The following is a 13,480-nucleotide window of genomic DNA, read 5'->3' as shown; positions in this document are numbered from 1 at the left end:
ATCCATTCTCAGACTTTCTCCTTCCCACCTTCAACAACCTGTTTGCTCTCTGAACTGGCTTATATTGGTTGTGTCGCATCATTTGAAACAGGTTAAATCAATTTTGAGTGGTTGTGTTCAATCAATGACATGTGTTCTCTGTTTGTATTTGATTGTTGCCACTTGTGTTTACCAGTATGGATGACATGTGCATTAGAGTGCAGAATGTGTCTTGAGAATGAGAATGTGTTTAGAGTTTTGCTGAAAAGTCTAAGTGAAATCTGCAAATTGTGTTTTACCATGTGAAATAGTTTAAGGTATTGACAACAGACTGCATAATTAGCTAAATGAGTCCAGGCAACTGATAACTTTGTTCAGCCAATGGGTTTTAGTGTTTTAGTAATTGAGAAAAACTGTAACATGCTTGTATAAAATACAAAATGTATTTAACCCAGAAATGTTACATCAAACAACTCCCCAGGACTCTGAGTCAGTCATTTAAGGGTGTCACACAGATTGGTGGAATAGGGTTGTGTTCATTAGGAACGAAACTGCACTGAAACAGGGAAGGACAACCTGGACATGCTCAATACGTAACTCTTATGTTTTCTGTTGCAAAATGTTTAGTTTTCGTAATGAACACAACCCAGGAGAGAGACAGTGCTGAGAAGATGTGTGGGTGCGGTGTTAGCTGAGATCAGGGGCGGCCGTCTTGCTGCACAGTCGACCCAGGAGGCCTGCCATCTGCAGTAGGGAGTTCACGCCATCCGCCACCTTCATGTGGGTGTATCCTATCTCCTGAGAAAAGGGACAATACCAAGTAAACAAGGAGAGCGATGCCGAGGCGAAATTGATTAATACTATGGCGTGGCTTACTTTCCTATGCCAAGTTTGGCACTTTTCTACCATTTTGTTTCACCCAACCAAGATGAAGAAAACAACCAGAGATGTACATAATGTACAGCAACAGAAGTATTGGGACAGTGACACGTTTTGTTGGTTTTGGCTCTATACTCCATCACTTTGGATTTGAAATGATACGAGGTTAAAGTGCAGTCTGTCAGCTTTAATCGTAGGGTATTTTCATCCATATTGGGTGAACCGTTTAGAAATTACAGCACTTGTTGTACATAGTACCCTCCAATTTAGGGGAAAAATTCACTAGTAGTAAAAAGTTATGTATTTGGTCCCATATTCCTAGCACGCAATGACTACTTCAAGCTTGTGACTCTCCAAATTTGTTGGATGCATTTGCAGTCTGTTTTGGTTGTGTTTCAGATTATTTCTATTGTAAATAAGAACAGAATGTTTCTAAACACTTCTACATTAATGTGGATGCTACCACGATTACGGATAATCCTGAATTGTGAATGATGAGTGAGAAAGAGCACAAATATCATACCCCCAAGACATGCTAACCTCTCACCATTACTAAAACAGGGGAGATTAGCATTTTTTTTGGAGCTCACTGTACAACTGCAAATGTTTTACCATGTCTCTTACCTTGATGAACTCCAACTTGAGATACTCGGACATCTGGAAAGTCTTACACACTCTGAAGATGTTGCCGATTATGTCCTCAGGTGAGTAACCCAGGGCCCACAGCTGCTCAATAATCTAAAGGAGAGGTACACATGAATATTCAATCAGCTATATGGTCCTACTATATATTATAAACTGAGCAGTTATTGATCACTTTAATTAAGAACCATACTTAACGGCTAGAGAAATAAGGGTTATTCATCGAGAGGAATATTATACTCATTCTGTTTGGATTGTTATTGAAAAGTGGATCGCAATACCTTGTAAGCCTCATCAATGCTGGAATTGACACAGTGTTCCAGCATGCTTTTCACCAACAGTGGGTTGGTGAAATCTCACACCTGAACAAAAACCAACAAATTGACTTGTCTTTCCTTTGAAACCCTATGCATTGTCAATTTTGCCTTCTAAAATGACAAAAAAAAGATAGGTTAGGTAACAGAACCGTACCTTGAACACATTTTCACTATTGATGTAGCCAAAACCGGAATTTGTGGATTGTAGGTTATTCAGTGCCTGCTGATGAAAAAAACAAAAACTCTAGTTATAGTTTCTCATGTCTCAGACAAACTTTAATTGGCCCTATGAGAAGCCATGGATCAGGGTTTCTGTGGCGCTGGACAAAGTGACCGGAAAGATTTGAATTTACCAACCCATTAGGATGTCCACCCACAGTGTTCAGAATGACAGAAATCACATTTACATTATGGTAATTTATCTTAACAGAACATGCAACTCCTGTAATGAAGCAGCCAATAAAACATCCTTTTCAAACACTTCCCAAAATGCAATTTGCAGGAAAACACTATTCTAAACAGTGCACCTGATGCAAGCGGTTCCATATGTGATAGAGATAAATCTCTGTTAGAAACTTAGAAAGAGGGGGACTCTAACGATACAACAACTATGATGGGTTGTTAATATGACTACCGTAGGATTGTGCCTTTGGCTCCTGGACAACGAAAGAAAGTTATGAAAACCAAATAGGACAGGAGAGAAATGCTGGTTTCAAGTCTATAAAATAATTGCCTCCACGTTTCTATGGTCGTATTGAAGCATGGTAAGACATGCCTCATAATATGAAGTATACTGCCTCCAGCTCAAGTTCCAAAGTGGTGTGTGACGCGCTGATAGCCTGCCTACCGTTTCCTATGCACTTGAATGGTGAATGGGAGGCGTGCTTCAATTACCAGTTGGGAAAGAAAAAGAGCTATTTAATCGAGGTTATCAAAATTGTTCTCAACACGCGATTGCATTTAGAATTGTTGCGCAATAACTGGCCTGATAAAAGCATGTTTCACTCCAGCAGCAAGGAGCTGAGGAGCTGCAGCAGCGCTGTCTGACAATATTCCGCTATGTATGCTGTGCGTGTGATAAATAAGATACATGACAACTAACGGAAATACACACACCCCAATTTAATTCCCCAAAATGTTGCTCATTAATCAAGAGACCGATAAGCTTGACTGTCAAATGTATTTCCATTGACTAATATTTCCATCAAAATCATTATTTTGCAATGGGATTGTTTTTTTCTCCCGGTCAATTTGTCCGGCAAAAAGCCGCAAACCCTCCCATGGATAGACACAGTGTTCAACAAACTTGATATTTTAAAATGGGTAACTTGTTGACACCAAAACTTCCAAATACATTTCCAATCTAGTTGGAATGGTAACAAGAAGGCTATTCTCATGGAACCCTTAGTGTCAACATGGAGGACAATTGGCCCTTTTCCCCCACCTGTCTCATGTCTCCCTAGGCGGTGAAGATGATGGCCTCCAGGCCGTCATTGCTGGTGACCAGGTTCTCCCTCTCCACCACCTCCAGCAGACGCGTCATGACCCGCTCGTCCCTCAACTTGGTGTAGCGCAAGACCGCGCAGCGTGACTGGATGGGCTCTGTGGAGGAAGGGGCAGAGCAACACGGAGGACCATCAGGACAGAGAAAAGACAACGTGACTGGATGGGCTCTGTGGAGGAAGGGGCAGAGCAACACGGAGGACCATCAGGACAGAGAAAAGACAACGTGACCTTACACTTGGGTCCCTATTCAATACGACAGCATTATTGTATTGTACGGTTAGGACCCTCACCAATGATCTTGTCGGAAGCGTTGCACACCAGAGCGAAGCGTGTGGTTTTAGAGTAGATCTCCATGGTCATCCACAAGGCCTGCTGGGCTCTGTTTGTCATGCTGGAGACACAAGAACAGCCTTTACATACACAGCCATTATAGGTACACTACATCAGCTTAGCTGTCGTGACCCTCAGGGGGTCTTACCTGTTAGCCTCATCCAGGATGATGATCTTGTGTCTCCCTTTAGGGAGGGTGACTTTCTGCTGGGCAAACATCTTGATCTTGTTTCAAACTACATCGATGCCTCTGAGGAAGATGGATGACAATGTGGTGGTGTAGGCTTCACTTTCTAAAGCAACATGATTTTAACCCGAAATGCAGCTCCTGGACTCACAGGTTGTGCACTTAAAGGAAAGACTCACCCATTTTTGATTTGTTATCGTATTTGTGCATCTCTATGTAAGAATGGTGTTCATCGACTACAGCTCAGCCTTCAACACCATAGTGCCCTCCAAGCTCATGACTAAACTTTGGGTCTGAACCCCGCCCTGTGCAACTGGGTCCTGGACTTCCTGACGGACGGGCCGGGCCCAAGTGGTGAAGGTAGGCAACAACACCTCCACCAAGCTGAACCTCAACACGGGGGCACGTGTTCAGCCCCCTCCTATACTCCCTGACCACCCATGATTGCGTGGCCACACACACGTCTCCAATTCAATCATCAAGTTTGCTGACAACACAACAGTGGAAGGCCTGTCTGATTACCAACGACAAGGCAGCCTACAGGGAGAAGGTGAGTGCCTTGGCAGAGTGGTGCCAGTAAAATAACCTCTCCCTCAACAACAATGTGGACTGCAGGAGAAAGGAGAGGGCGTGCCCCCATCCACATCGACGGGGCCTCAGTGGAGAGGGTCAAAAGCTTAAAGATCCTCGGTGTGCACATCACTGACGACCTGAAATGGTCCCTTCACACAGATGTTGTGCCTTCACCACACTATCACCTATTCGGTTTGGCACCTAAGACCATTGCAAACCTTTAGCGAGGAACTATTGAGAGCATCCTGTCGGGTTGCATCCTGTCGGGTTGCATCACCGCCTGGTACGGCAAATGCACCATCCGCAACTGCAGGGCTCTCCAGAGGGGGGTGCGGTCAGCCCAAGGCATCATCAGGGGCACACTGCCTGCCCTCCAGGACATCTACAGCACCCGGTGTCACAGGAAGGCCAAGAAGATCATCAAGGACCTCAGCCACCCAAGTCAAAGCCTGTTCACCCCACTAGCATCTAGAAAGTAGAGAGTACAGGTGACCGAGAGGTTGATAAACAGCTTCTAACTCCAGGCAATCAGATTGTTAAACAGTCACCACTAGCCGACTACCACCCGGTACTCCACCCTGCACCTTAGAGACCGCAGCCTACATAATCATTGAACACTGGTCACATTAATAATGTTTACATACTGTTCTACCCACTTTATTTGTATACTGTATTCTAGTCATGGCTCATCCTATATAACTATTGCTATACACACACCTTTTCTATTCACATACTATCCATACACACCATTCATATGCATATACACAGAGTGCACAAAACATTAGGAACACATTCCTTATATTGAGTTACACCCCCCTTTGCCCTCAGAACAGCCTCAATGTGTCAGGGCATGGACTCTACAAGGTGTCAAAAGCATTCCGCAGGGATGCTGGCCCATGTTGATTCCAATGCTTCCCACAGCTGGATGTCATTTGGGTAGTGGACCAATCTTGATACACAGGGTTAACTGTTGAGTGTGAAAAACCCAGCAGTGTTGCAGTTCTTGACACACTCACACCGGTGCGCCTGGCACCTACTACCGTACCCCATTCAAAGACACAGAAATATTTTGTCTTGCTCATTCATCCTCTGAATGGCACACACACAATTCATGTCTCAATTGTCTTAAGGCTTAAAAATAATGATTTAACCCGTCTCCTCCCCTTCATCAACACTGATTGAAGTGGATTTAACAAGCGACATCAATAAGATATCATAGCTTTCACCTGGTCTGTCTGTCATGGAAAGAGCAGGTGTTCCTAACGTTTTGTACACTCAGGACCGGAATCTAATTTCGTGCAATTCTATCCATTTAGCTATGGGGTTTTGTACTGTGTATTTATATACGGTATGCTTGACATAGCTCCTAATATTTCTACTACTGTACATTGCATTTTAGCTACAGCGTTTATGCACACTGCATATTTATTGATATAGAGCAGATGTCAAGAATCCAGTATCTACTGCTGTACATATCATTCCTACTATATTTTGTGTAAATTAATTTGGTGTAGATACGTATAGAATGCATTTGGATTACTGTTACAGTGCTATTTGTGTTGTTAATTGGATTTGTTCTGACATGTTTTAAAACCTTTTTAGATTACGTGTGTATTGTTTTCTATTGCTGGGTATTGATTTTGATTAATACAATTTATTTAAAGCCCATATGGGCTTACAAGACACTACTAGAACCAGTATTAGTACTACACTGTTGGAACTAGAAACAAGCATTTCACTGCACCTGAGAAACATCTGCAAATCTGTGTATGCGACCAATAAACTTTGATTTGACCTCTGAGCGATGTTATATTAATTCCCGGGGTCATTTCATGGATTCACGTGTATCTAAGCTATTCAAGCAGACAGAAATAAAGCTAGTATAATGATGAAAAAAATGCACCATACCGTCTGTATTTATGCCTGCTTGAACGGAGAAAAGCTCAGTTACACGTGAAAACATGAAATGACCCCGGGAATCTATAGAACGCCGCTCAGCGGTACACAAATACGATATAACATTCAAAATGGGTGAATCTTTCCTTTAAGTATGCCAGTGTGACATTTTTCATGGCAGACATCACTTGCTCTCACCTGTCATTGGAAGCATTCAGTTCCAGGACAGCATCTTTCATGGCTGGGCCTAGAAGAGCTCTCGCCAAACACAGAATACTAGTGGTCTTTCCTGTACCGGGGGACCCTATAATAACGATACTTATGTTTAAAAGAGAGGTTCCATATGAAAGATGGCATAACATTACTCCGCTGCACCAACATGTCAGTATGTAATATCAAACCGTTATGATGAAAGAATGAATTGGGTCAGTCACTCACTGCAATAATGATGTTGGGTACATTTCCCTCTCTGACAAACACCTATAAGAGAGAAGGGAACAAAAACATCATAGTTAGCTATTATTTATCTAAAAATATTATTGAAACTTAAAATATTGAGGATACTTTACCTCCAATCTGCTAACAGTCTCCTCGTTGCCTACTATTTCATTCAACTTCAATAGTCTGTATTTTTCAACCCTGTGAAATATTCAGAACAAGCATAACTATCAGCAACTAGCTTTGATGGCAACTAAGCGAGTCCCAACAGACTCACTTCATTGCCACCAAAGCCAATCAACAAGCAATTCATGGTGATTTACACAATTACTTGGACTAGTAGCGCTAGCTGTTGCTCCAATGAGATGCTTAGAACGTAACATTACATAGCTACATTACAACGCTAGCTAACTGGTTACTTTTTGAGAGTCATGCATAATGGCTGTTTTCATAGCTAATATAAATGTTAGTGCTATTAGCTAGCTAGCAACAATGCTAGGATCTTACGTGGTGGAACTAGGACTTGAAACATGAAGCTAATCGATCCCTGTCGAGGGAGGAGCTGATTTTTTGTATATGACATTTTTTTAATGACTATAACATTTGTTGGCACCTTCAATTCTTGTACTTTCTCATATTTCAACACGGCTGCTCAGGCAAATTTGCGGAACTACTAAACTTGGAACCAATCAGAACTCGCCTACATATCCCTTGTGATGAAGGCAGCCAATGGCCTGCTTCTATCTACAATGCTAGCTAGCTCCCAGACTGAAATAAGATTTATTTTATTTTATTCAACTGCACTTGAAATATGCAGCATGCAATACGAATTGTCTTGATCATATGAAGAGGTAACTCAGTTGACGATTTAGCCAATTTAATGAAAGCTAGTCAATGTTACAGACTAGCCAGCTACTGTAAATGTTAATTTGTGTTTCATTAGCTAACGCTCTATCAGTGCATTTAAATGTTTAAATCATGTTTTGGCATGATTATATGTCTCGTTTCAAGTAACCAGCTGCAGGCTTAAAGAAACATTCAATCATATACTTTGCATTGAAACACAAATAAAAGCATGTAGATAGATGTGCGTGTCATGCATACTAGAATATAGGTTTTAAAACGACAGCTGCATTTGCTTATTAGTCAATACATATGGCATAGCCCACAAATATAGCATATATTGTAATACAATATATATATTTAAAAAAAGAACCACAGTTTGATTTCTAAACCAGATGAATTCTCAAATAGCAGCTGCCCAATACTGTGAACGCTGCGTGTAACACATCCGGTATCAGGATAAATAAAAAAGCAAGGTCTGCTAACTTTCTTTCATTATGTTTAATTACCGCAAGCAACGAATGGCAAATGCAATTTTCGTATATACGGGTTCACTGTATCTCCGCGCAGGGTAGATCAGGGAACTGGCAGGAAGTACGTAAACAGCTGTTCTTATACCGTGATGACGTAGTGCCAACGCGTCTGTTGGCCTATCACAGTAGAGGCTGAGCGCGGTTTAGACTTTGCACAGCCTATCACCGTTACTCAGACTGGTCCCCTTCTTTCAGATGTCCGCATCTGGTCGTTGTGTAGATTAGATCCGTTTTGTGTCTGTCGATTCTACACTGAAACAGTTCCTAATATGGTATTGTCCAGTAATCTAACCTCCCTGGTTGGCCTAGAGAGATGCACCCCTCCCCTCTCCAGATTGACCACAGCTTTTATGGCCTGTGTTGGTCAGTCCTTACACACATCTGTATTGTTTGTGTGTGTGTGTAACAAAACAATATGCTTGCAGGCTATAATGCATAAACATAAATCCTAACAATACCATCGTGGGCATGCATAATGTTGGATGCATTGGAATATAAGGTATGGAGAATGATAGAGGCTGTAGGATTATATACTGTAAAAGCAGTTGAGGAAATAAATGTTTGAGTTTCAAATACTAAATGTTCAGTGAAATGTGAGTATATTTAGGTGGTTTAGATCAGGGTTACACAAACTTGGCCCTGCTCCCCCGTGCTTGTTTTGTGTTTTGACCTGGCATTACCCAGCTGATTCAAATAATCAAAGCTTGATGGTAAGTTGGTTATTTGAGTCAATGTGGCTGACTGATGTAGAGACATTTACATTTGAGTAATTTAGCAGAAGCTCTTATCCAGAACGACTTACAGGTGGAACTAAGGCAGACCGTCTTCACCTAGTTGGCTCAGGGATTCGAAACAGGCAAATGCATGTGGTCTAAATGGTGACAGCAGGGCTAGTTCAAACTGCAGTAGGATGGTTCACCTGACAGGTGAATTAATCAGCCCATGGTTGATCTCTGGGAGTAGGACACAGGAGAGCTGAATAGATCATGTAAGACAAGAATGAATGAAAGAAATCATCACAGCAAAGGAATGTAGTTTGTGAGCTAGAAAACTAACATCCTGACAGTCTGAGGCAGGGCGCTCTGCAATCATCCTACTATTGACAAGGATAATGTGGCATTTCTTATTTGTCAGTATGAATGAAATGAGTGGGTCCTGCCTTGGTGACTGTAGTAGATTTACACTACTTGTCCTATAGGTTTTTGTAGTCTTCAATTATTACTTGGAATAAACTGAAAGCTAAAACACTCCTTGTCCCAGAATGACATGCTAGCTAGTGATAAATCTATCTGCTCTCGCTAGCTAGCAACACATCTGCTTGTTGTAACTAGCAAGCTAGCTACATTACTAAAAGCTTGCTGTGTTCTAAGTTGGGAGTCATTTTACAGCTTGCATTGATGGTATCACATTTATATACACTGCTCAAAAAAATAAAGGGAACACTTAAACAACACAATGTAACTCCAAGTCAATCACACTTCTGTGAAATCAAACTGTCCACTTGGGAAGCAACACTGATTGACAATAAATTTCACATGCTGTTGTGCAAATGGAATAGACAAAAGGTGGAAATTATAGGCAATTAGCAAGACACCCCCAAAAAAGGAGTGATTCTGCAGGTGGTGACCACAGACCACTTCTCAGTTCCTATGCTTCCTGGCTGATGTTTTGGTCACTTTTGAATGCTGGCGGTGCTCTCAATCTAGTGGTAGCATGTGACGGAGTCTACAACTCACACAAGTGGCTCAGGTAGTGCAGTTCATCCAGGATGGCACATCATTGCGAGCTGTGCCAAAAAGGTTTGCTGTGTCTGTCAGCGTAGTGTCCAGAGCATGGAGGCGCTACCAGGAGACAGGCCAGTACATCAGGAGACGTAGAGGAGGCCGTAGGAGGGCAACAACCCAGCAGCAGGACCGCTACCTCCGCCTTTGTGCAAGGAGGTGCACTGCCAGCGCCCTGCAAAATGACCTCCAGCAGGCCACAAATGTGCATGTGTCTGCTCAAACGGTCAGAAACAGACTCCATGAGGGTGGTATGAGGGCCCGACGTCCACAGGTGGGGGTTGTGCTTACAGCCCAACACCGTGCAGGACGTTTGGCATTTGCCAGAGAACACCAAGATTGGCAAATTCGCCACTGGCGCCCTGTGCTCTTCACAGATGAAAGCAGGTTCACACTGAGCACATGAGCACATGTGACAGACGTGACAGAGTCTGGAGACGCCGTGGAGAACGTTCTGCTGCCTGCAACATCCTCCAGCATGACCGGTTTGGCGATGGGTCAGTCATGGTGTGGGGTGGCATTTCTTTGTGGGGCCGCACAGCCCTCCATGTGCTCGCCAGAGGTAGCCTGACTGCCATTAGGTACCGAGATGAGATCCTCAGACCCCTTGTGAGACCATATGCAGACACATGCACATTTGTGGCCTGCTGGAGGTCATTTTGCAGGGCGCTGGCAGTGCACCTCCTTGCACAAAGGCGGAGGTAGCGGTCCTGCTGCTGGGTTGTTGCCCTCCTACGGCCTCCTCCATGTCTCCTGATGTACTGGCCTGTCTCCTGGTAGCGCCTCCATGCTCTGGACACTACGCTGACAGACACAGCAAACCTTTTTGCCACAGTTCGCATTGATGTGCCATCCTGGATGAACTGCACTACCTGAGCCACTTGTGTGGGTTGTAGACTCCGTCTCATGCTACCACTAGAGTGAGAGCACCCCCAGCATTCAAAAGTGACCAAAACATCAGCCAGGAAGCATAGGAACTGAGAAGTGGTCTGTGGTCACCACCTGCAGAATCACTCCTTTTTTGGGGGTGTCTTGCTAATTGCCTATAATTTCCACCTTTTGTCTATTCCATTTGCACAACAGCATGTGCAATTTATTGTCAATCAGTGTTGCTTCCCAAGTGGACAGTTTGATTTCACAGAAGTGTGATTGACTTGGAGTTACATTGTGTTGTTTAAGTGTTCCCTTTATTTTTTTGAGCAGTGTATCTATATTGAACAAAAATATAAAACGCAACAATTTCAAAGATTTTACTGAGTTACAGTTCATATAAAAGCAAATCAGTTAATTGAAATAAATAAATTAGGCCCTAATCTAGGGATTTCACATGACTGAGAATACAGATATGGATCTGTTGGTCACAGATACCTTTTAAAAAAAAGGTAGGAACATGTATCACAAAACCAGTTAGTATCTGGTGTGACCACCATTTGCCTCACGCAGCGCAACACATCTCCTTTGCATAGAGTTGATCAGCCTGTTGATTGTGGCCTGTGGAACGCTGTCCCACTCTTCCATGGCTGTACAAAGTTGCTGGATATTGGCAGGAACTTCAATATGCTGTCGTACACGTCGATCCAGAGCATCCCAAACGTGCTCAATTGGTGACATGTCTGGTGAGTATGCAGGCCATGGAAGAACTGGGACATTGTCAGCTTCCAGGAATTGCATACAGATCCTTGCGACATGCATTAACATGAAACATGAGGTGATGGATGAATGGCACGATAATGGGCCTCAGGATCTCGTCAAGGTATCTCTGTGCATTCAAATTGCCATCAATAAAATGAAATTGTGTTCGTTGTCTGTAGCTTATGCCTGCCCATACCATAACCCCACCATGGGGCACTCTCTTCACAACGTTGACATCAGCAAACCGCTCGCCGACACGTCGCCGTACACACTGTCTTGGAATAAACTGAAAGCTACAGTTGAAACCCTGGATTTCTCAAGCGTGCCAGAAGCCCACTGACTTCTACAGTGCTCATTTGCCCACTGAAGAAGTCGGTTAAGTCGCCTAACTGCAGTCGGGACGATGAGCTCCCCGAAGCGGTTTCTGACAGTTTTTGCAGAAATTTTTCAGTTGAGCTAACCCACAGTTTCATCAGCTGTCAGGGTGGCTGGTTTCAAACATTTTTTAATTTTACCTTTATTTAACTGGGCAAGTCAGTTAAGAACAAATTCTTATTTTCAATGACGGTGGGTTAACTGTCTTGTTCCTGCCTCCTACCTTGTCAGCTCGGGGATTTGATCTTGCAACCTTTCGGTTACTAGTCCAACACTCTAACCACTAGGCTACCTGCCACCACAATCCCACAGGTGAAGAAGCCAGATGTGGAGGTCCTGGGTTGGCATGGTTACACGTGGTCTGCGGTTGTGAGGCCAGTTGTGGACATACTGACAAATTCTCTCAAACGACATTGGAGGTGGCTTATGGTAGAAAAATGAACATTCAATCCTCTGGCAACAGCTAGGGTGGACATTCGTGCAGTCAGCATGGCAATTGCATGCTCCTTCAAAACTTGAGACATCTGTGGCATTGTGTTGTGCATCTGTGGCATTGTGCACATTTTAGAGTGGCTTTTATCGTCCCCAACACAAGGTGCACCTGTGTAATGAGCATGCTGTTTAATCAGCTTCTTGATACGCCACACCGGTCAGGTGGGTGGATTGGCAAAGGAGAAATACTCACTAACAGGGATGTAAACACATTTGTGCACAGCATTTTAGAGAAATAAACTTTTTGTGCATATGGAACATTTCTGGGATCTTTTATTTCAGCTCATGAAACATGGGACCAACACTTTACATGCTGCGCTTATATTTTTGTTCAGTGTAAATAGTTAGATTACAAATAAATAAAAATGACTTATCTGATAGCAGTTTCTCGAGATGCCACCAGCTGTCTACTACCTTCGATTTGGATAACGTAATTGGTAGACGTGATCAGCAGATAATACCGTGGATATTACATGAGTTTTGTTTGGTTTACAGTTTAGTATTCGGTGGCGTTTGTCTGTCCAACTAGCGAACATAAATGTAAGTATTTTGAAAAGAAATTGCAATAATTTACATTGCCAACAAACAGATGTGTTCAGAATAAATAAATATACACAATATGTAAAAACCAGCTCTTTCCTCGACACAGCTCGATCATCTCGAAAACGAAAGAAGCTAGCTTGATACGGCCCACCACCTACCTACTCAAATGATCCATTACCACTGCTAGCTAGCCATGATGAGCCATTGAAGTCCTCTAATAAATACAAAAATACTGCAACTAACTAGCTTGTAAATCTTGCCATGGCAGATCATATCCATTGCTATTTGAGTCCGCTAATAAATACAAAAATACTGCAACTAACTAGCTTGTAAACGTCACCATGGCAGCTCATATCCATTGCTAGACACTTTCGCAGTGACCTCATCGTTCTTCTGTTTGAATTTGCTCAGCATCTGCCTCATTCATCGCCACGTCCATGTTTTCGGCTGTAGTTCTTCCCGCCACGGCAGGAACCAAACAACTGGCGCTAAACTGACGTCATTTCCTTGAAGATGCTAGCTGTCCTCCATCAG

General features: G+C 43.0%; 1 pseudogene; it reads right to left on the bottom strand.

Annotated features, from left to right (window-relative positions):
• Positions 1–344: 344 nt before the first annotated feature.
• Positions 345–13,480, bottom strand: LOC129818943 (replication factor C subunit 2-like; annotated as a pseudogene).

This window comes from Salvelinus fontinalis, chromosome 2, assembly GCF_029448725.1.
Source record: "Salvelinus fontinalis isolate EN_2023a chromosome 2, ASM2944872v1, whole genome shotgun sequence".
NCBI classification, from domain to species: domain Eukaryota; kingdom Metazoa; phylum Chordata; class Actinopteri; order Salmoniformes; family Salmonidae; genus Salvelinus; species Salvelinus fontinalis.
The sequence above is the reverse complement of the archived record's forward strand: the minus strand, read 5'-3'. Positions and strand labels throughout refer to the sequence as shown.